This window comes from Eschrichtius robustus, chromosome 1 (assembly GCF_028021215.1).
Source record: "Eschrichtius robustus isolate mEscRob2 chromosome 1, mEscRob2.pri, whole genome shotgun sequence".
NCBI classification, from domain to species: Eukaryota; Metazoa; Chordata; class Mammalia; order Artiodactyla; family Eschrichtiidae; genus Eschrichtius; species Eschrichtius robustus.
Genome location: NC_090824.1, coordinates 28,314,078 through 28,335,800, shown reverse-complemented (window position 1 = coordinate 28,335,800; position 21,723 = coordinate 28,314,078). Strand labels below are relative to the sequence as shown.

The window sequence follows — 21,723 nt, the reverse complement described above, 5'->3', positions numbered from 1 at the left end:
CACAACGAAGAGTAGCCCCCGCTCGCCACAACTAAAGAAAGCCCGCATGCAGCAACAAAGACCCAACACAGCCAAAAATAAATAATAAATTAATTAATTAATTTTAAAAAGATAGTTATGTGCTTTACTGTGTGTAAACTATGCCTCAATTTAAACAAATGAATTTAGGGTCCTCTGAGCCTCTAAAGGGAAATTGATGAAAGCTACCACAGCCCCATGGAGGTGATTTGGGGCAATAACACAGGAGAATCATCTGGCTTCCGGGCTATGGGCAGAAGGAAGGATAGAGGATGGTCAACGTGTTCCTTTGGCAGCTACCTTCCACGCTCCACCAGCAACTGAGCATAAGGGCCTAGGGGCTGCGGTCTGGGCCCTCACTCTGTGACTTTGTTATGGGGGCGGGCTGTCAGTCAAGCTCCAAGGGTCCCTGACATCTCAATGCTTGACTCTTTTGTGAGGGAGCATCATTCTCTACACCCCGCTCTGTGAATTCAGTCCCGAGACTGTGGGCTGCTTCAAGGCCAGGAACTGGTCTGTGCTTCCCTGTTGCTCCAGAGCCTGACACATCTTAGGCTCTCAGTGCACCACTGCCAACTGGATGCCTGAATCCATGGCCTCCTGTCACCTTTGGCGTTATATAATTCTCCCCAGCTGGAACTGACCACTGAGCTCAAAGCCAAAGATGTGCTTTTTGACACATGGGTTATTCAGGTGACCTTTCCTAAAAGAAATGGCATTCCAGGTCAGCTACTGGCATCCCTGACTTGCTTCCATCCAGTGCAGTTCCAATACTGCCAGAAAAGACCTCCAGTTGTCTCTATAACCAAGTTTCCTAGCACCATCCACTCCTAGCAAAGAGGCTGTGTCTATACTGTAGGTAACTGGAGTTATCAGTGCTGCTGATGGTAGTCTCTCTGGGTTTGGTAATTCCCTTAGATGGAGGCTGGGATGGCTGGACTGTTTGGTTCCTCGAAGAGATTTCTGTGCTATCCAAATAGGTAGCCATTAGCCACATAAATTCCATTTAACTTAAAAATAAATAAAACTTAAAATTCAGTTCATTACTCTAGTCACATTTAAAGAGCTCAGTAGCCACACATGGCTACTGACTACCATATTGGGCAGTGCAGAACTACATACGTTTCCATCATCATAGAAAGTTGTATTTGGCACTAGACTGATCATCTTCAAACCCTCTTGGAACCATTGCGGGAGGGAAGGAAGGAACTAAGTAGGATTGGACTCCTACCCCCAGTTCAATGAGAGTCACTCTGCCTATGAATTCAGATTTCAAGTTAGAATTCATTTGGAAAAAAAAGTTCTATTGCTTTTTAATTTTACAATGCTTTTTGGAAAGATAACAAATACAAACCATGCTTAAAATAAGCACATTGTAAAAATAAATAATTTAAAAATAATTAAAATAAAATAAGCACACTGTGAAAAATAACATCTTCTTCCCATCCTCTGACTCTCAGGCTACTGGTTACCAGCTTGTGGGAGCTACACCCTGTCCTACATCTTGTTTTCCCACTTAATTTTTCTTGGATCTTGTTCAGATTGGTACATACAGATTTCACAGCTACACATTATCCCACTGTATGGATGTACCATAATTCATTTAGCCAGCGCCTATGATGGACATTTAGGCTGCTTCCAGCCTTCTGCTACTACAAACTATGTTGTGATGAACAAACATCCTTGTATTTAAATCTTTGGGCGTGTACAGATATATCCTTAGAATAGATGCCTGGTGAGGGAACTGCTTGCTCAAAGGCCATGTGCATTTTTAATTCTAATATTTTATATATATATATAATGTAATATATATTGCTGAATTGCCCCCTTAAAATGGTCTTTTCCCCACCACCTCAACAGTGCTGTTACCAGGCATACAGGTCTCCTGCAGAATAACAGTGGATTCTCTTGGGAGGGGGCTCCATTGCCTCCCCACCACCCATCCCACCCACTTACCTTTCCTTCTTGTCACTCCTTCTTGCTGCCAAGAGTGGTTGACATCTGCCTGAGCATTCACCAGGCCCCCAAGTACTGGCCTAAATCCTTTAATTCAATGTCTCATGCCTCATGGACTCTTTGCAACACTCTCGTGAGGTAGCTACTATTATTCCCATTTTACAGATGAGAAGCCTGAGACTTAGTGATTAGCTAACTCGTTCATGGTCACCTAGCTGGTTAGTAGCAGAGCTGGGATTTAGCCCCAGGTCTATCTCACTTCAAAGCCTGGGCTTCTTGGGGAACCAGTAGGCTTCCCCACACCCCCCTCCCTTGCCCCTCCTCCCTGCATGGACACCAGGTGCTCCCCTCTCCCTGTTAATAGCCATCCACCTCTCTTCAGTGTCTTTGCCTCTGTGCCCGTGAGCCCTCCACTCCTGCTCACTCCCTCCTTCCTGGGGTCAAGGCGCACACCTCTCTCTGTGACCCTCCTTCACCAGGAAACCAGTGCCTTGGTTTCCTCTATTCTTGGCCTTGGGACCGCCTCACCTGACCTGCTGGGTCGGCCCATCCCGCCCCCAGGTGATCACCTTGGCCTTCAGGGCTGGGGAGGGAGAAAACAACGGCTTCCGTCAACTGACCCTGCTCAGCCAATTCACGAAGACAAGATGTCAAGTTAATGAGCCTGTGGGCCTCTAATTAGCTGTCAATTACCTCAAATTAATCAACTCCTCGCCTAATTAAGCATTGTCGGCAGGTGGGCACAAAGCAGACCATTGTGTGGGAGCCCTGAGAAAAGCCCGGCTGGCAAACTTGGTTAGGATCAGCGCTGTGCATCGCTCCTGTCTCCCCACCGTGCAGCACTGGGCCCCTCTGCCCACCGCTGTCCCTAGGCACCGGGACCCGGGGACCTCCTGGGCAGCGGGGTGGACGGCGCTTCGTGAAGGGAGGTGCAGAGCTTGAAGGTAGGTGGGACTTCTTCAGGGAAGTGGGGCAGTGAGAGCTGTGTGGCCGGGCAGAGGAAGGTCGTGGCGAAGGGGATGGAGGCAGGTCCAAGGGACCAGCTCCTGGCGCTCATCGGAGCCGGGGCGGGGGCTGGGCTCAGAGCTGGGCAGAGTGGAGGCTAGGTCATGGCCGAGAGTTCAGGCCTGTGTAGATGGGCAGCCTGGCTTCCAATCCTGGCCCTGCCGCTTGTGAGCTCTGTGACCCCGGAAAGTGACTTCACTTCTGTGAGCCACACCTTCCATCATTGCAAACAATGAGAATAACTTCTTAAGAGCTCTTATCAGGCCTTTGTGAGGATTAAATGAGATTGTGCCTGTGAAGCACATGCCACGCTGTCAGTGTTCGGTGGATTTAGTAGTAGTGATGGTGGAGGTGGGTGAACCGCTCAAGCTATGTACTTTGTCCCCAGATTCTGAGCCCCCAGGCTGCAGTGCATCCCTGATAAATGTGAGTGCGCTGCTGAAGACATGCTGGGTGCTGGATTCTGAGATGTCCCGGCTACAACCTCCTCTCCACCCCTTCGCATCTCCCAACACCTTTGAGGCTGCATCCAACGAGCCCTGGGTGCCACATGGAGCTCAGATGAGGGGACCACAAGTCTCTGACTAGCGACCAGGAAGAAGAGAGCACATAAGGACCCCTCTCCCCTTGGGTCTTGGGGCTGCAGAGCCTGGAGAAGAAGTTGTCTCCCAGCAGCCCCCAGGCACTGAACTCATGCCCTGGCCATGGTCCTGGAGGCTGGACTGGTACCCACTTTTCTTGGCACAGGGCAGGGTGAGGCTGGGGGCCGGCTGGGTAGATCTTTGCCCCCACTGATGGTCGAATGCCTCCACACACAGGCCTGGTCTGTCCCCTCCCCCACTCCAACCATTCCCTGTAATCAACCCACCAGATTTCTCATCTGTACCCCCCCATCTCAATCCTGGCACAGGACACCCTCTCCCTGCCTCCTGGGGCAATGGAGGTCCTCAGTCTCGCGTCTGAAAGCTTGGAAGTATCTTCCCTCTCCCTGTTTAAATCACTCAGTCATTTAGCAAACATTTATCGTGCCTACTAATTAAAGCTCGCAGTGTAAAGGGGAGATGGTTGGATAAACACAAATCATTAATGCGTGCACTAGAGATGTGAGGAACAGAAGGGGGCTAGGATTTATTATGTACCTACGGTATGCTGGCAGAAGTGGCAAAGCCAGATGTGGGTGCCTGTACCTCTGACTCCTGTCCATGAGGAGAGATCAGGTCTGTGCCCTGGGATGGAGGTGGGGATGGGAAGCGGGGGGCCAGGTGTGTGCTACCTCCATCTGGGCCTGGGCAGGTGAAGCCTCCCAGGGAAAGGGAAACTGGAGCTGAGGCTTGAAAGAAGCAATGTATTCCAGATGAAGGGAACAGCATATGTGAAGGTCCAGAGGCATGCAAAGGATATGGAGAGTTCAGCATATAGAGATTTCCTGAGTACTCGAGACCAGCCACAGCAAATGCTCACTGCGCAGTGAGGAAGAGCAGGATCTCAGAGGGCCTTCAAATAAGGCCTTTCTAGTAGGGATTTGGGGACCCCTGGGAAGACTTACCTAAACTCTGACCCCTCCTAGGGGAACTGAATTCCACAGCCATCGAATCCATAATCTAACCAAATGAAGCGCTTGTGTGGCTCCAGAAGGAAAGGGAAGTATCGGGGGAGTGGGCCTTCCTAAAACCAGTGAAATCATACCATTCTGTGGTCTACCTTCCCGGAGAACGGCCTGCTTCTCTCCCTCTGTACCCCAGAGCACCTAGACTGGAACAAGTGCCCAGCAAAGCTTGTGAAATAGTGCAGAATGTAATTTGTTTCTCCCTACCACATACTGACGTGTACATGGATGCAGGAACTTGCTTTAAGCTCAGACATATTTATCCCACTGGAAAATTTGGATCTGAGACCAAGAGTTCCATCTGGGCTTAAGTGGAGGAGACATAAGTTTGGGAGCTGAAGGGTGGCCGTAGGACTGAAGATCATAGCCAGGCTGCAGGGAGGAGAAGGAAGCAGCAGCACTCAGGAGAAGCTGTGGTTCCCGTCTTTCTGGGGCCCGCCCTATCTCAGATCCCACAAGGCCCTCACATCCTTGTGGTCCTTTCTCACCCAAGCAAGTTCAGGTATCTGTACCTGCACCCCACCAAGAGTTCCCCACCCCAAAGCACCCTGATATATACTGGCCTGGAACAGCCAGAGGAGCCCCAGCACCCAGGTGGAAAGGCATCTTACAGACCAGCCAAGGCAGTGGTTCCAATGGAGTCACAGGAGCACCCAACTCCAGGGATATTCCCACAGAATTGGGGGCTGGTAGATGGTTTTATTACACAAACAGTGCAGAAGCCCAGTGTGTGAGAGAGACAATGAATACATTACACCTGTACATACTGTTATGTTTAATGTTACATTCATGTTTATCAAGCTAGATAGTACATAAACACAGTTTTAAAACCAAACAAATACAAAGGGATATAGAATAAAATGTAGGCTTCCCTCACAACCCTGTTCTCCAGCCTTCTGATTTCCTTCCCCACAATCAGCCAGCAACCAGTTTTTCAGATACCCTTCCAGAGATTAAAAAAAATAGTTTTATATACCTATCTTTTCTCTTTCACAAGTGGCAGTAAAATATACTGTTCTGCAGCTTCCTTTTCATACTAATATTGTCTTGGAGATTGTTCCAGCTCAAAATGTGTAATAACAGCCCCATAGTATTCCATTGCCTGAATGTGTACTTTTTTTTTTTTTTAAGTTATGCAAAATCATCACAGCCAAAAGGAGGCTAACGAGACATGATGGCTTGATGTCCTATGATCTTCTGGGACAGAAAAAAGATATAAAGTGAAAACAAAGGAAATATGAATAAAGCACAGACTTTAGCTATTAAAGTATCAGTCTTGGTTCATTAACAAGTTTACCATACTAGGGTGTTCCCTGGTGGCCTAGTGGTTAGGATTCCGGGCTTTTAATGCCAGGCAGGGTTCAATCCCTAGTCGGGGAACTGAGATCCCACAAGCTGTGCAGCGCAGCAACAAAACAAAACAAAAAAGGTACACCATACTAATGTCAGATGTTGATAATGGGGGCATTTGGGTGTGGGGTTTATGAGAGCTCTGTACAATCTTCACAACTTTTCTGCACGTTTAAACCTGTTCTAAAAATGTTTATTTTAAAGTTATTTTAAAACATACAGATGTTGAGATGAACAAAGTATCACTTCATGCAAAAGCCTTACTGACTGCCTAATAGTGCTGGGTCATTATGTAGGTTCCTTAGTCAAACGAGGGAAGTAAAAGTACTTCCCTGAGGGAATATGTGAATTGTTTTACATTTTCAAAGGGTTGTTTGAGATGAAAATGGTGGAACCACTGGCCTAGTCCCACCCTGTCAGTTTACCAGGGGGCCACGGAGGCTAGAAAAGGTATGACTCGTGCCCGGTCACAGACTATCACCTCAGGTTCTTCCAAGCCCCACGCAGGCACCGGGCTGGTTGGCACTCGCTGCCCACACTGGGCGAATACCTCCCGGGTCTGCTGGGTCAGCAGTGGGTAAGACGTCCAGCCGTGTCCTCCCTCCTGGGAGGTAATTTCATTTTAACAGGCTGACATACAAGCTGAAGGAAAGACGTTCTAACGATGGATGTCAGGCACTGGTTAGCAGGGGAAGCCTCTTAGGACCCTTGGCATCCCTCCCCTTGATGCCTCCTAGGAAGGCGGACTGGGCGCGGGCTCACAGGACCCCCGCGACCCCAGCGCTGCCTCCCGCGTCGGCGGCTTTCCCAGGGCTATCCGCGCCTTCACCACTAGAGGGAGCCGCGAGCGGCCCCACGGCGCCCGGCCGTTCCTCCCAGGCCCGGCCCTTCACCGCAGATCAGGCTTCGCCAGGCGAGGCTCCGGCAAGCCCGACCCCTTCCAGTCCTCAGGCCTCAAGCCCGCTGCCCTCTGCCGCCCCGACCTCGTGCAGGTGCCCAGCACCCTAAACTTCACCGAGGGGCCCATGCTCAGCCCCCCTACCCAACCCTCTGAAAACCCTCGTGTGCTTCGGCTCCCATTTTATAAATTAGGACCCAAAGAGGGTAACAGTCATGCCCAGGGTGACACAGCTAACGTTTGGCAGAACGAGATGCCCAGGGGGCCTGGTTCTGACCTCCTTGCCTCAGGGGTTCTCCCTCAAAGGGTCTCAAACCCCCTCACTGTAGCCTTCTATCCAGGTGGGAAAACCGAGGCACAGGGCAGTGCTAGGTAGGGTATATACACTGTGTGGGGGTGGCCCAGTCTGTCAAGGGTAGGCAGGAGGCTCCACTGGGAGGCCAGCCCCTTGACAGACGAGCACAGCAGGAGAGCCTGGGTGGGGGGCGGAGGGTGCCAGCCTGCCCCGGGGGGGGAGTTGGGGGGCAGATGCTGGTGCCTCTCTCCTGTGGATGGGTGACAGCTGCAGCCTCGGGTGGGAGGCCAGAGACCCCACACGCTAAGAACTTTCACTCACTGCCTGAGGGCTAATCCCATTACTCTCCTGGACCCTCTGGGACCACCCTCCCTAATCCCTTGCCTCCCTCTGGGAACGGTCCAAGGCCCTACCATGGGCCCCTGCCAACCTCAGTCACCTGCAGACCTCACCCCCTCAGGCCCTATCAGCCGCCTGTGCCCACCCATGCCCGATTCCTGTGGAGGTCCGACCTCCTCCACCTGCCTCCCCTGCCAGCCTTGCCCCTGTCTGCCTGTCCCTAAGCTGCCTTCCCAAAATGGCCTCCAGCTGGGCTCCAGGTTTTGTGAGCCTCCTTTCCCTTGCTAAGCAGGCTTCTGTTTTAGTTTCTGTTGAAGGAATCATCAGGTGAGAGCTTGGGTCCACAGTGTTTTCATCTGTAAAATGGTGTTGATCTGATGATATGGTGAGATGCCATATAATAAGTGTTTAGTGCAGCACCTGGCATGAGGGAAACCCCCAAGGTGTCAGTTGCTGATGTAATTACCAGCAGTGGGACGGATATGTCAGCTATGCAAGGGGAGTGGATGTATTCTGTTACCAGAAGGCAGCTCCATGGCCTGGGGGCAGATGTTAGAGGGAGGTAGATATGACTCAGGTACTCTGTCCTCACACTAGTGATAGGAGCCACTGTGTACACTGGGTATTGGGCTCTTCCTGTATGCTAGGTTAAGCCTCTCCATCCCCTCATGAGGTAGGTACTATCCATACCCCCATTTTGCAGGTTGGAAACTAAAGTTAAGAGACAGCTGGGAATTCCCTGGCGGTCCAGTGGTTAGGTCTCTGAACTTTCACTGCTGAGGTAACGGGTTTGATCCCTTGTCGGGGAACTAAGATCCCATAAGCCATGTGGGACAGCCAAAAAAACCAAAAAAAACAAAAGGCAGCTATGAAGTGGTGGAGCTGGAATCAAACACAGCTCTGACTCCAGAATTCTTTGCGGTATTCTGCTGCTTTTCAGGATCCACTTCAATGAGAGATGATGTTTGAGAGCTGCCCACCCCCCAAAAGGTAATGGGCTTCCCATTTGCCAGAAGCATTCAAGGCGATGCTAAGGGACAACCAGTCAGGAACCCTGAGGTTCCATTACAGGCCCCAATCCCCCCAATGTCCCCAGCCTCCTGTTTCCAGGGAAGGCCAGGCCAGGTCACTGCCCCCTCCCCAGCCTGGGCACAGGAGGGGCCCCCTTTGGCCCTCAGCCTCCCTCTCTCCTACCTTCTGCTGCTCCTCATTTACATAAATTATCTCTCCCCAATTATCCATCCAGCTGTCCCAACTGTGATCTGTGAATGAATTAAAAACGGGATATAATTTAATAATGGCTGATTAGAAGGAGATTAGTTGTTATATAAAAAGGAAAAGCCAAGAGCCAGCTAGTTGCCCTTAATCTGAGCCAATACCATCGTTATTCAGGAAAGGCTACCCTGGCCATCATCAGGCAAGACAGGCATGAGGACGAGGGTTAGGGGAGAGCCCAGGTGGGGCCAGACCACCCCAGAGAGAAGATCAGGGCACTGGGAGCTGGGAATTTGAGTCCCAGGCAACTCCTGTTACTTCCCTGGGCCTTGCTCCGTCCTTCTAAGTGGGTTGGGTAGTTTCTGGGGCCCCTTCTTGCTCTAAAGTCTAGACGCCCTCAAATCAAACCACTGGGCTTTCCCAAGGCAGCCACTGCCTCCACAATAGAGCCTGCCCAGCCCCTGCTGGCATAAGAACTGGGGGTTCAAGAGTTTGCTGCCTCCTAGGAACACACAGCAGCTGGGGATGCAGACCTCCCCAGGAGGGGACCTGGCTGTCTGGGGTAAGTGGTAGAGAAGGGACTGGGGTTGGTTGCACCAGGAAGGCTCCATGGAGGAGAGACTGGCTGAAACAAAGAGTGTGTGAGTGCCCAGCAGGATCTCTGGGCCCCCTTGCCCTCAGGTGAATGACTGGATGTAGTGGCAAGGACATGTCTCCGAGATTCACAGTCATCCGTTCAGCCTCAGCTCATGTGCACCTCCTCCAGGAAGCCTGCCCTGATCTCCCCAGCTTTGGGGTCTCCCGAGTACTCCCATATTTGTCCACCTGCTTATGGTGTCCATCTGCTTCTGGGGCATTTGTGTGTCTGTTTGTGAGTTCCTCAAGGGCAGGGACCAGCTTTTTATCTTTACGCCACCAGTGCCAGGTACACAATTTTTGCTCAACAACATCATTGAATAAATAAAGATACCTCCTCCAGAAAGCCTTCTGTGATTGCCCTAGTGTGGGTTCTGTGCTCCCAAGGTACACTGTGATTATGCCTTTAAAAATAAGGTAAGTCGGGCTCAGGACAGACAGAAGCTCCGGGAGGAGGGTGGGTCTGGCCTGGGGGGAGGAGGGTGGGTCTGGCCTGGGGGGCGGGTGGGGGGGGGAGGGACTAGAAACTTGGGGGAGGAGCTTGAGCACCAGCCGCTGTCCCAGTTCTGCCAGCAATCGAGTGTAAATGTCTGGTTATTACCCTACCGCAGTACGTGCGTGGGCCGCGGTACTGAAGAGGCCAGTGGCTCGCTTGCCCGGCAGGAGTACTTGCGCGCGCTATCGGCAGCAGGGAATGGAAGCGGAGGACGCAGGCAGCTATTCCCTCCAGCAAGCGCAAGCTTTTTATACGTTTCCATTCCAACAAAAGATGACTGAAGTTCCTAATATGGCAGTTATGAATGAACAAGAAATGCCAGCAGAAGTTCCAGCCCCAGCTCCTGCTCAGGAACCCACACAAGAGACTCCAAACGGAAGGAAAGGAAAACCCAGAACAACAGAACCAAAAACACCAGTGGAACCCAAAAAACCTGCTGAGGCCAAAAAATCTGGCAAGTCCACAAAATCAAAAGAAAAGCAAGAAAAAAATTACAGACACGTTTAAAGTGAAAAGTAGACTGGTTCAATAGTGTTTCAGAAGCTGAACTTTTGACCAAGACTCTACCGGACATTTTGACCTTCAATCTGGACATTGTGATTATTGGCATAAACCCAGGACTAATGGCTGCTTACAAAAGGCATCGTTACCCTGGACCTGGAAACCATTTTTGGAAGTGTCTGTTTATATCAGGGCTGAGTGAGGTCCAACTGAATCACATGGATGATCATACTTCACCAGGGAAATAGGATATTGGATTTACCAATATGGTGGAAAGGATAACACCAGGCAGCAAGGATCTTTCCGGTAAAGAATTTTGTGAAGGAGGACGTATTCTAGTGCAGAAATTACAGAAATATCGGCCACGAATAGCAGTGTTAAATGGAAACTGTATTTATGAAATTTTTAGTAAGGAAGTTTTTGGAGTAAAAGTTAAGAACTTAGAATTTGGACTTCAACTGCATAAGACCCCAGACACAGAAACTCTCTGCTATGTTATGCCATCATCCAGTGCAGGATGTGCTCAGTTTCCTCGAGCCCAGGACAAAGTTCATTACTACATTAAGCTGAAGGACTTAAGAGATCAGTTGAAAGGCATTGAACGAAACACAGACATTCAAGAGGTGCAATATACATTCGACCTGCGGCTAGCCCAAGAGGATGCGAAGAAGATGGCTGTGAAGGAAGAAAAATATGATCTGGGTTATGAAGCAGCGTGCGGTGGTGCTTATAGTGAAAATCCGTGCAGTAGTGAACCTTGCAGCTTCTCTTCAAATGGGCTGGCAGCTGACAGTGGAGAATCAACTTTCAGTGACATTCCAAATGGGCAGTGGATGACCCAGTCATTTACAGACCAGATTCCTTCCTTTAATAATTACTGTGCGATGCAAGAACAGGAAGAAGGAAACCATGCTTAAGGATGGTGTTTCTCAGCCCTGCTTAAATGCTGCAGTTTCAATGCAGTTGTCAAGAAGTGGCCCTTGGTTTCTTAACTGAAGTATTTTATTCATATTTTACTCTGGTGATGTAATCATGGTACAGTAGAATCAACGGTACAGACCTAAGTAGTTTGGAAGGAGAAAGCAGAGTTTTTTGTGTATGAGTTTTTGTATTGGAATTAATCATCATTCCAGCTTTTTATAAACTATCTTTCATTTATGAAGAAATTGATTTTCTTTTGGGAGTCACTTTTAACCTGTAATTTAAAAATGCAAGAGTCTGCATATTTACACTTGATTATTAACTGTGCACAAACTTAGATGCACCGTTATCCCTTTCATACGTTAAGAAGGGCATGCTAATGATAAGATTCCCATTGGTAAAGAGGCAAATGTGCTGATTTTCATCTGTGAGGTTAACCCTCAGTGGAGTCTCATTTGGTAGTTTTTAGTGGTGTTTGATGGGCTTCCTTAGTTGTATTCACAGTCAGACCTCCTTGCTTTACCAGTGGTGAGCGTCTGTGAGAGTTGCTTGGTAGTAGAATTGGAGAGTATGGCCTTGCAGCAGCAAGGCTAACCCAGCCTTACCTTTCAGGGCCATGAGCCCTGGCTTTGGCCCTCTCACCCCTATGTGCTGGTCCTCTAGTAGGCAGAAACTATTCTGCTGGGATGGTAAGTTCCAGAGAGTGCAGAAGACCTTTTAAATTTTGCTACTTCATCTGTGTTTTACTTGAGACACATACATTTGATAGGGAAAGAACTGAATTTCTCTCTCAGAATCTATCACCATTCAAATTTTATCCTCCTTGGCTTTAAGCATGTAACATGGAAATGATGAGAAATTAAGTTTCAGGTTGAGTAACAAGATGCTGGAGGTGTTTGATAATCTTATTTGAACTGGTGCTTTATATACATGAGATGTACTAAAATAAATAATACAGGATTTTTCTTGCTAGGTAAATCGAATAAGCCAGTAATTTAAAAAAATTCTTTCTCTTCATCATTGCTATTTGTTACTGTGGACTAAGTGAACCTCGTGGCCAGGTTACTTTGAAGTAATGTATCTTTGTGATTTTCTAATGCATTTTCCATGGTGCTACAAATAGTCCAGACTACCAGGCCTGGTGGATATCAAAGCTGGGTATTTAGAAATGCCAGTTGTATTTACTTCTTTTTTTTTTTAATTTTTTTTTTTTTAATTGACAAATGTCCAGGACCTTTAATTTTTTCATGAAGTATGTATTATAGTTGTTACCAAATTACAAGCGTTTTGTGTCTAAATAAAAGCATCAATTTTGGAACAGTTTTGCCTCAATCATTATACATGAATCCAAGTATGTTCTATTCAACCTGAAAAGTAAACAATTACTAAAACATATTGATAACATTTAATCACCACATAATTAATCAGACTTCTCTTGCATTTACTTCTGATCACCTCTGAATATTCTGATTTTATACCTACCCAGGGAGCATGCTGTTTCTTGATATGAAAATATTTATGAGGTTTTGTTTTTTTTCTAAAAGGTTATATAGCCTGTTGTTTTTGTAATAAGAGATACAAATTATTGTTGTGAATCTTAACATGCTTTTTTAGCTGTAGCTATGATGGATTTTATTTTTCCTTTAGTCTAGGTAAAGCTGTGCAAAAGTCATTCATGTTATTTAAATCACATTCTGTACTGCTGTTTACATGGATGTTTTGTGCAGGTGCTTTGAAGTGCCTTGCGTCAGGGATTAGGAACAATTTAATTATTTTTTCATAGGACTATGTAAAGCATGTAACTAGGTATTGCTTTGGTTCTTAACGATTATAGCCTTACATAGATTTTTTTTTTTTGAGTGGAGAAAATACCCTTTAAATTATGATGGACACTCACTAGAGAATGGGTTTGAAGATTTTTTTCAAGCATACAATAATGGTGTTTTTCATTAAATATGACAGATGAATAGTAAATGTTGATATACCCTATACACAACAATATGAGACATTTTCATTAAATAATATTTTGAAAGTTTTTAAATTCATTTGAAACTCTGATGGTTTTTACAATAAAAAATATTGAAGATGAAAAAAAAATAAGGTAAGTCACAGGATTTCCCTAGTGGCCTAGTGGTTAGGATTCTGGGCTTTCACTATCGTGGCCCGGGTTCAATCCCTGGTCAGGGAACTGAGATCCTGCAAGCAACACAGCGCGGCCAATAAATAAATAAATAGGTAGATAGATAGATAGATAAATAAATAAATAAATAAGGCAAGCCACTTATGGAGAAGTAATATACATAGACAAATAGTTTTAGATTAAAATGGATGGATAGACAGAGAGCTCGGAGTCAGACTGCCTGTATATGAACCCCAGGTCCACTACTTCTGACTGCAGGACCTTGGGTTCCTCCCAAGGTCTCTTGTACTGTGCCTCAGTTTCCTCATCTATACAATGGATGTATTTAATATTTCCTACCTCATAGGGTTTTTTTTTTTTTTAAATTGGTCACGCCACGCGGCATGTGAGATCTTAGTTTCCCGACCAGAGATCGAACCCGTGCCCCCTGCATTGGAAGCACGGAGTCTTAACCACTGGACTGCCAGGGAAGTCCCCCTCATAGGGTTTTTATGAGGATGACATGGGTGAATAGAGAAAAGCACTTACAACTGTGCAGGGTACATAGTGAGCAATTAGTAAGCACTTGTGGGTGTTGCAGTGCATGTCACACTGTTTGGTTTTCTTGCCAGTGGTGGGATCTCTGAAAACAGGACTGGACTTCTCGTCTCTGTTGATGGGGTTGGATGGACAGACAGGCCTGCACGGGGCTATCTCAGCAGTCCTGGCTGCTGCTTTCACACTGAAAGTTCCAAGGGGGCACACGTTGGGCAGGACCAGCACATTTCTCCCACCATGGATGGAGGATCTGCTCAGTGTCAGACCCAGAGTCCTAGCCCTTCCCAAAGAGGCTCACAGCTTTGCAGGGAGCAACACACCCATGAAAGGGGTCTGACCTCACGGTTCAGGTCTGGGCCCTGTGTCCCACGTGGTCAACTTCAGAGGATGTCTGCCAGGCCTGAGCTTGCATGAAGGGGCCAAGCCCCTGGAGGAAACAGGCATGCTGACCAGGGAGGGAAAGCTGAAGAGTCCTCTGCAGCAGCTGACTTATGGCCATCAAGGAGCAGACGACAAAGGGAGCATGGTCTGCAGTGCCATAGGCTGGGAACGGATGGGGTAGATGCCAGAAAAGGTTGATTTCCTCAGAACATAAGGAGGCGTAAGGTGTATGCACAGTAACTGTTTGCTGACTGGCTAACTGAGCTGCTCCAGAAACTTTCAAACATTCCCAGTTATGAACGTCTTGATTCCTTATGTGTGGGGAGGGGCCTGGGAATCTGTATATTTGACAAGACCTTAGGTAAGTCTCATGAACAGGCGGTTTCCACCGCCATTCCATCCTCCAGGCCTGGGAGCTGCAGTGCCCTCCGAGAACAGGGCTGACTGTGACCTCACCTTGCCCAGCACCCTCTGACATCCCATCGAGCCCCTACTCCACACATACCCAGCCCAGGACAACCTCCCTGGTGGAGCCCAGAGCATCTCCGTCCATACTGCAGCAGGAGGCCTCCCAGGCCAGCCTGGGCTGTGGGATAATTTGATATTCAAATCCTGGCAAAGACCTGCTTCAAATTGCTGCAAATTAAGCTGATTTTGTCCCTCCGAATGAGGGATTTGCTCCTGTGGATCAACCCTTCTGAGGACTTGATGAGGTCAGGATTAGAGCCGGAGGGCCGGAGAGAAAAGCCTGAGGTGGGAGGCTGGAGGGCTGGTTGTTGGTGGGAGGGCGAGCCCGGCCTCTGTGTGTCTCTCCCCAGCCCCGGAGTATAGGGAAGTTTCCCAGCGTCTCAAAACTCAGCTCTTCACAGTGATGCGGGGCCGCTGGGCCCCTGAGGGGCCAGCCTTGCCGCCCCTGGCCCCATCCTCAGGAGAGCCCAGCCCTGTAAAATTCCCAAAGTGGACCACATCTCATCTTTCCAAGCATCTGAGAGCCAGGGCCCAACTGATCGCCCCCATTTCACTGATGAGGAAACGGAGGCGCCAAGAGGTGAGATGAGGCTCTTCTGACCAAAGACAACCTGGACTCAACCTCTGCCACCAACTTGCTGTGTGACCTTGAGCAAAGGGCCTCTGTGAGCCTCCTCGTAAGGATTACTGACAATGCATGCACAGCGCCAGACACATGGCAAGCACGCCATTAAGCATCGGCCAAGGTTACTGCCCACACAGCAAGCACCGACCAAGGCCCTGAAGCTAGGAAGCGGCAGAACAGGGATTAGGACCCGGGCCTCTCCGGCCTGACTCAGAATCATCCCCTGCCTTCTCCTGGAGGCCTGTGCCTGCTCCTGACGCTACCCCTCCTGACGGCGCCCCTCCCTGGCAGAACCTCATTTCCATCTGTTTTATCAAGGCCTGTACTGTATATTGCAGCCATTTCGAATTGCACCATTAAAGATTTTTTGCTGGAGACGTTAAAATTAAAAAGATCTATGTGCAAAGAGTCACAACGAATTTAATCAACTTGATTTAATAGAAAACAGCAAATGGAATTTATGATGCTCCAAAAGACAAGGGAATTTTTTTTTCAACAAAAAATAATAAAAAGCACTTTCTGGAAAACAGAAAGTGGAGTGGGACGGGGGTGGCTCCCCATCTGAGAGTTTATCAGAACCTAATCCGCGGCCAACAACCCCGGTCGGGGCGGTTTGCCCGCTAATCCCAGCTGCCATTAAAATATTAAAGATAAATCTAATCGTCTCTTTATCCAAAATAAGCGACTTTTGTGGGGGAGAAAACATATAACCCTTTGGGAGGAGAATTAGTCCTAATGCATCAAATGGAATTCGGTCCAGGCTGGGGCGAAATAGGGTTTAGAGTCAAATGAGATGGTAATAGAAATAAAACCCAGAATAACAAATTAAAAACCCTCATTTAGACGAATTAAAAGGGCGCACAAAAGGGCTGGAAGCCCAGGCCTACACTCCTCATCCCCAGGCCCACTGCCCCCTCCCCTGGTCCCGCCTGCCCAGCTCTTCACCCTCTCACCAGCCCCCAGGAGAGGAGCCACTGCCTGACCTCATCCTCTCAACTTGTGCCCCGCAGCTTCCTGCGGACTCCCCAGCTTCCCGCTCCGAGCCCAAGTCCAGGCTGGGTTCCTGAAGGCTGACTGAGCCTTTAGGCATCTTTCCACATCCCTGGGGTGGGCTCTGGGGTCAGACAGAACTGGGCTCCCGTCCCAGGGCCGCCCCTCACTATGTGAGGTCTTGGTTTAATTTCTTAAACTCCCCAGGCCCCTGCTAAATTCACGGGAAAATGCGGATAATACTAGTCTCCACCCTTATGCAGCCTCTCTCCACAGCCTTGACCTCATTGCTGCCTGCCGCCCTAGCTCCCCTGGATTCAACAAGATGACATCAGGACAGCCCCAGGCAGCTTGGCCACTAAGGGACCCTGGGGAGGTCAGACCTGTGCCCCTGGAAGGCAGGAGAGCTCAGCAATGGGTCAGACTGGAAGGCAGGGGGGCGGCCAGCAGCCATTTTAAGGAACTAGGTTGGGTCACCCCTAAGTTGTCACTCGAGAGGCCTGAGGCCACTCCAGATCTTCAGGCTTCTCACTAAGCAGCCCTGTGTCCCCTGAGGTTGCCTCAGGGCTGATCTGTGGCTCCTCCTTCATGTGGGATTTCGGGGGCTCTGACACATACCTCCCCCAATCCGGGAAACCCTCACCTTCGGGTCCAGGTCTGAATTCCCCACATTAAAATCACACTCTCTGCCTTAACAGCAGGATGCTTAGCAAAGGAGACACACTCAAATAACACAAAAAGAAAACAGAAAAAAAGAAAAAAAAAAGGAGACACACTCCCCTCCAGAGGATTCAAGGGCCCCTCCCTGAGCCACCACAAAGTTGATGGGTACAGACCAGTATGACAAACCCGCTCCTGTCTGGACGGCAGGCAGGAGAGGGTGAGGAGGGGCTCTCATGCCTGAGGCACTCCCTACACACACACATAGGAGGGCAGGAATACACCTCTGACCTCCCCCAGCCTTCTTAACAAATCCACTTGAACGGGAAATTCATGCTGACAGCATTTTATTATGGGATATTAAGTGGAATTGGATTGCAGGGCTAAAGCTTTCCCTGGCTGACTTTCTGTGTTCTGTTGGCCTCCTCCCCTCTGCACCCACCAGAGTCCCTCCTCCCTCTAGGGAGTGCTGGGAGGGGGGTCTCTCCTCTTACCTTCTTCAACACCTACCTGACCCCCACCTTTGGACTATGCCAAGTGGTAATTCTGGGAAATTGGGCTGGGCTGGAAGACATCCCTGGCCACGTGGGAGTGGATGACCTTCCCCCCAGGATGACTGACTGGAAACATGAGGAGATGCTGGGTGGGATGGGGTTTTCCCAGAGAGGCGTCCTAAGCCTGAGGTTTGATGGGCAAGTGTTGAGGGAAGGTGGTCACAGGTAAAGGAGCTGGGGCGGCCCGTTGCTGCAAGCTACCTTAGCACGTGGGGAAGGGGCTGGATTCCCAGAATAACACACAGTTCTGGGTTAGCAAATAGTTAGCACCATTATACAAGGTTGTTGTAAGGATTAAAAGGAAATATAACATTTGTGAGTGCCTACCATGTACCAGGCACCGTGGCAAGGGTTTTACCTATATTCTCTCACTTAATCCTCACACCCCCATAATGTGGATTCTTTAATTATCCCCATTTTACAAAAGAGGAAACTGAGGCTCCCAGAGGTCAAGTAAATGCCAGGGTCTGATCCCAGCCATCTGACTCCAGAACTGTACTCTTAGCCACTGCACCATAATAGCTCATATCAGGTGCTATACTAGCCACTTATGATAAAATGGTCAAGGTGTGAGCTTTGGTGCCAGATGGCTGGCCAGGTAGTGCATGGGTTTGTCCACAATTCTTCCCCCCCTCTCTACCCTTGTCGTGCCTTCCCTGGTGGGGGAAGTTTATTGCCCCACTTCATTGCCTTTGGTCTTTTCTATGTGACTAGCTTCAGCTGATGGGGGATATGAGCAGGTATGACCCAAGCAGAGGCTTTAAATGGGTTTGTGTGGTTTGGCTGCCTCTGCTAGAAGAGCATGCCTTTGGTAGCCACAGTCCCAGAATGAGAGGTATGAGGCAGACCCAGAAGCAACCCACAGGTCAAAACCAAGCCTAGCTGTGCCTGGGCCCTGGGACCCAGAGCGAGAGATAAACCGCCTGAGATGTGGACATTGTTGTTACACCTTATTTGTAGAAGCCGTGGAGTTGCCCTGCTCAGACACCCCTTCAGGAGAGAACTAGCTGTCAGGTGCAAGAGTGCAGTTAGCAGACAGCCTCCAGCTGCAGCCTCTTCCAGATCCACTGCAGTGCTGTTTGATTTTTTTCCCAGCTTTACTGAGATATAATTGACAGATAACATTGTATAAGTTTAAGGTGTATAGCATGTTGATTTGATGCATTTATAATCTGCAAAATGATTACCACCATAGTATTAGTTATCACCTCCATCCCATCACATAGTTATCATTTCTTTTTTGTGATGAGAATATTTGAGATCTACTCTCTTAGTAACATTCAAGTATATGATCCAGAATTACTAGTTATAATCACTCACCCCAGTGTTTGAGTGACTGGGCATGGTGAGGGTCCTAGGGCCTGGCCATTTCTGCCCAACTCAAGGCTTCTTTAGTGGGCAGCCTTTGCTCCGGAGCTCCCCATTAGATCGGCTGAGACTTTGTCAGAGCTGCATTGTGGTTTGAGGCTCTCCCTGTCCCATCCTGCTCCCCTTCCCCTTTACCTTTCAAAGGGTTACCCCCACTCCCACCCTCAATAAACCAGTTGCATTCCTAACCCTGTCTCATCATCTGCTTTCTTGAGTACTTGAACTGACACAGCCTTATTGCCACAAAACCTGCCTATGCAATTCACTAGCTGCCTGACTGTAACCATACAATGACTCAGTTTCCTCATCTGTAAAGAGAAGATAACAGAAACACCCATCTCATAGGTTTTTTGTGAGTATTGAATAAGATAATCCATGTACAGTGCTGAGCACTCGATAAATGTTAACTGAGATTGCCAGAGGTAGTTGTAAATCTCAATAAATAAATGCTAGCTATATATGAATGATATATGATAAAATATCAAGTCAACAGATATAAATCTAGGGCGGATCTTAAAAGACTGAAGTGTGAGACGGGTGGGCAGATGAGCTGCAATTGTGGACAAGTATAAAGCAGAAAAAAATAATGAAAGCTTGCAAATGAGATGGTCGATATATTCTGAGCCATCATTTGTAACCAGAAAAAAGATTTCCAGACTTCTATATGATCTTTCACCTTCTAAATACTTTCATGCATATTTTCCTCCAAGAGGTCTCCAAGAAAGCCAGGAATGGCATCACCATCTCCGTTTTACAGATAAAGGGACTGAGGCACAGAGATGCTAAAAAACTCACCCCACAGCACACAAGTAAGTATTGGAGGCAGAAGCAAAACCATGTTTGTAGCTCTCCATGCGCAGAGAATACCGGGCATCATGGAAAAGCACCAAAACAAAAAACTAAGGGGCTTCCCTGCAGCAAAGTCAAGTTGGTGCTACCTAGACCACTACAAAAGCTATTTTAGGGGACACTGGAGAAGTTCTCTAGATAACACAGAAAAGAAGAGAATCAGTTGAGCATCAAAGTCTATGAGGTTGGAGAGGAGAGACAGATCCAAGAGAGATTTCTAGCTGTCAGGACTTGGGGATAAGCCAGATCTCTGCTGTGATGGCAAGCCCTTCAACTTTCTCCCAGGTCAAAACATTTGATTTCAAATCCTTCTCCAAGGTATCAGTGAAGTGTCACTTATGGCCTCTAGTAACAGAGACCGGACACCAGTGGTTTAGACACTGGTGGGGGGGAAAAAAAAAAGGAAATTTCTTTCTCTCTGTATAAAAAAAGCTCTTTGGGGCAGTCCAGGGCTGATATGGTGGTTCCTGGGTCTTCAGGCACCCAGACTCCTAATCTTCACTCCACTTTCCTAATGTTGGCTTCCATCCTCAAGGTCACCTCATAGCCCAAAACAACTGCTGAAGCACTAGCCATCATGTCTGTGTTCCAGACAGGAAGCTGGAAGAAAGGCAGAAAGAGAAAAAAGGGTGTGTGCTAAATGTCTTAAGATTTCTGCTCATATTTCATTGGTTACAACTTTATCAAATTGACACTTTTAGCTGAAAAAGAGGTTGGGAAATGTAATCTTTTATCTATGGACATCACCACTCTGAATAAAATTAGAGTTCTGATACTAAGGCAGAGGAGAGAATAGAAATTGAGTAGGCATGTATCAGTCTCAGCTATGACCATAAACATAGATTTTACTAAGACATCTCTCTCCAAAGCCCTTCTCTTTATTACCCCATATTATTCATAGCTCAATGGCCCAAATTAGATTATTAAGGGAAATTAAGGTTCCCAGGTTAAATTGTGTTGGGGAGTAGAGTTAGGTACTATACCCACAACTTTAAAAATTTGGTTTCAGGGTTATAAACAACTCTGTCTGATTTGACCCAAAAAGGAATTTACTAGAACGATACTGAGTAACTCAAAGATTCTCCAGTCTCCAGAAGGTTGGGAAACTAGAATCAAGGCCCAAAAGCTTGTCACAGTACTGGTCTGGTGAAGAAGCCACTGCAGTTACTGTCCCCTTTACTGGATCCTAAGTGCTGGATCTCCCACTGCTGCCACCACTAACCCTGAGCAAGGAATTCTGCTGCTAATCTATCACTCTGCAAGTTGGGCTTTGCTGCAACCACACTGCTACCAGAGGAGGATCTCCCAACAATTTCTGCTTCTTTGTGCCCTTGGCTCCCCATTCAAAGTCCAGGGTGGTTGCTTCTGATTGGTGGAGCCCAGGTCACATGCCATGTTCTAGCTGCAAGGGAAGCTGGGAAAGCAAGTGTCTGGCATTTCCAGTTTTGTTGCAGCACTGGGGCTCGGTCTTCCAAAGAGTCTTGGGACTCATAAGTTGGGAAATTCTCAACCTGATTCTCAAATAGGAATCAGGTTCAGATGATGGACAGGCGACAGAATAATAAATGACTATCATAGGACTTTGTAGATGTTCTTTCATGTAAACCGCACAACAACTCATTTTATGCATGATAAAGCTGAAGCTCAGAGAAGTGAAGTAACTTGCCTAAGGTCATGCAACTAGTAAGGACAAAGCTGCCCACCCCAGAGGGCCAATAAGTAAGGAATCAGGAAATTTGTGGGATCAGACCCTGGTGGTGCCTCTTTCCTTCCCTGACTGGATGCAGCATTGCCATGGTTCCCTTGCTCCCACCTGCCTCCTGAGTCTCTGGTAAAGCCACCCTCTAGGACGTAGGCCCATTGCCTCCCTTCTGTGATCCTTCTCCAGGCCCCCCGACTTTCTTCCCATTTACAG

General features: G+C 48.1%; 1 pseudogene; it reads left to right on the top strand.

Moving 5' to 3' along the window:
- Positions 1 to 10,012: 10,012 nt before the first annotated feature.
- On the top strand, positions 10,013 to 11,289 carry LOC137775628 (G/T mismatch-specific thymine DNA glycosylase pseudogene; annotated as a pseudogene).
- The last annotated feature ends 10,434 nt before the right edge of the window (positions 11,290 to 21,723 follow it).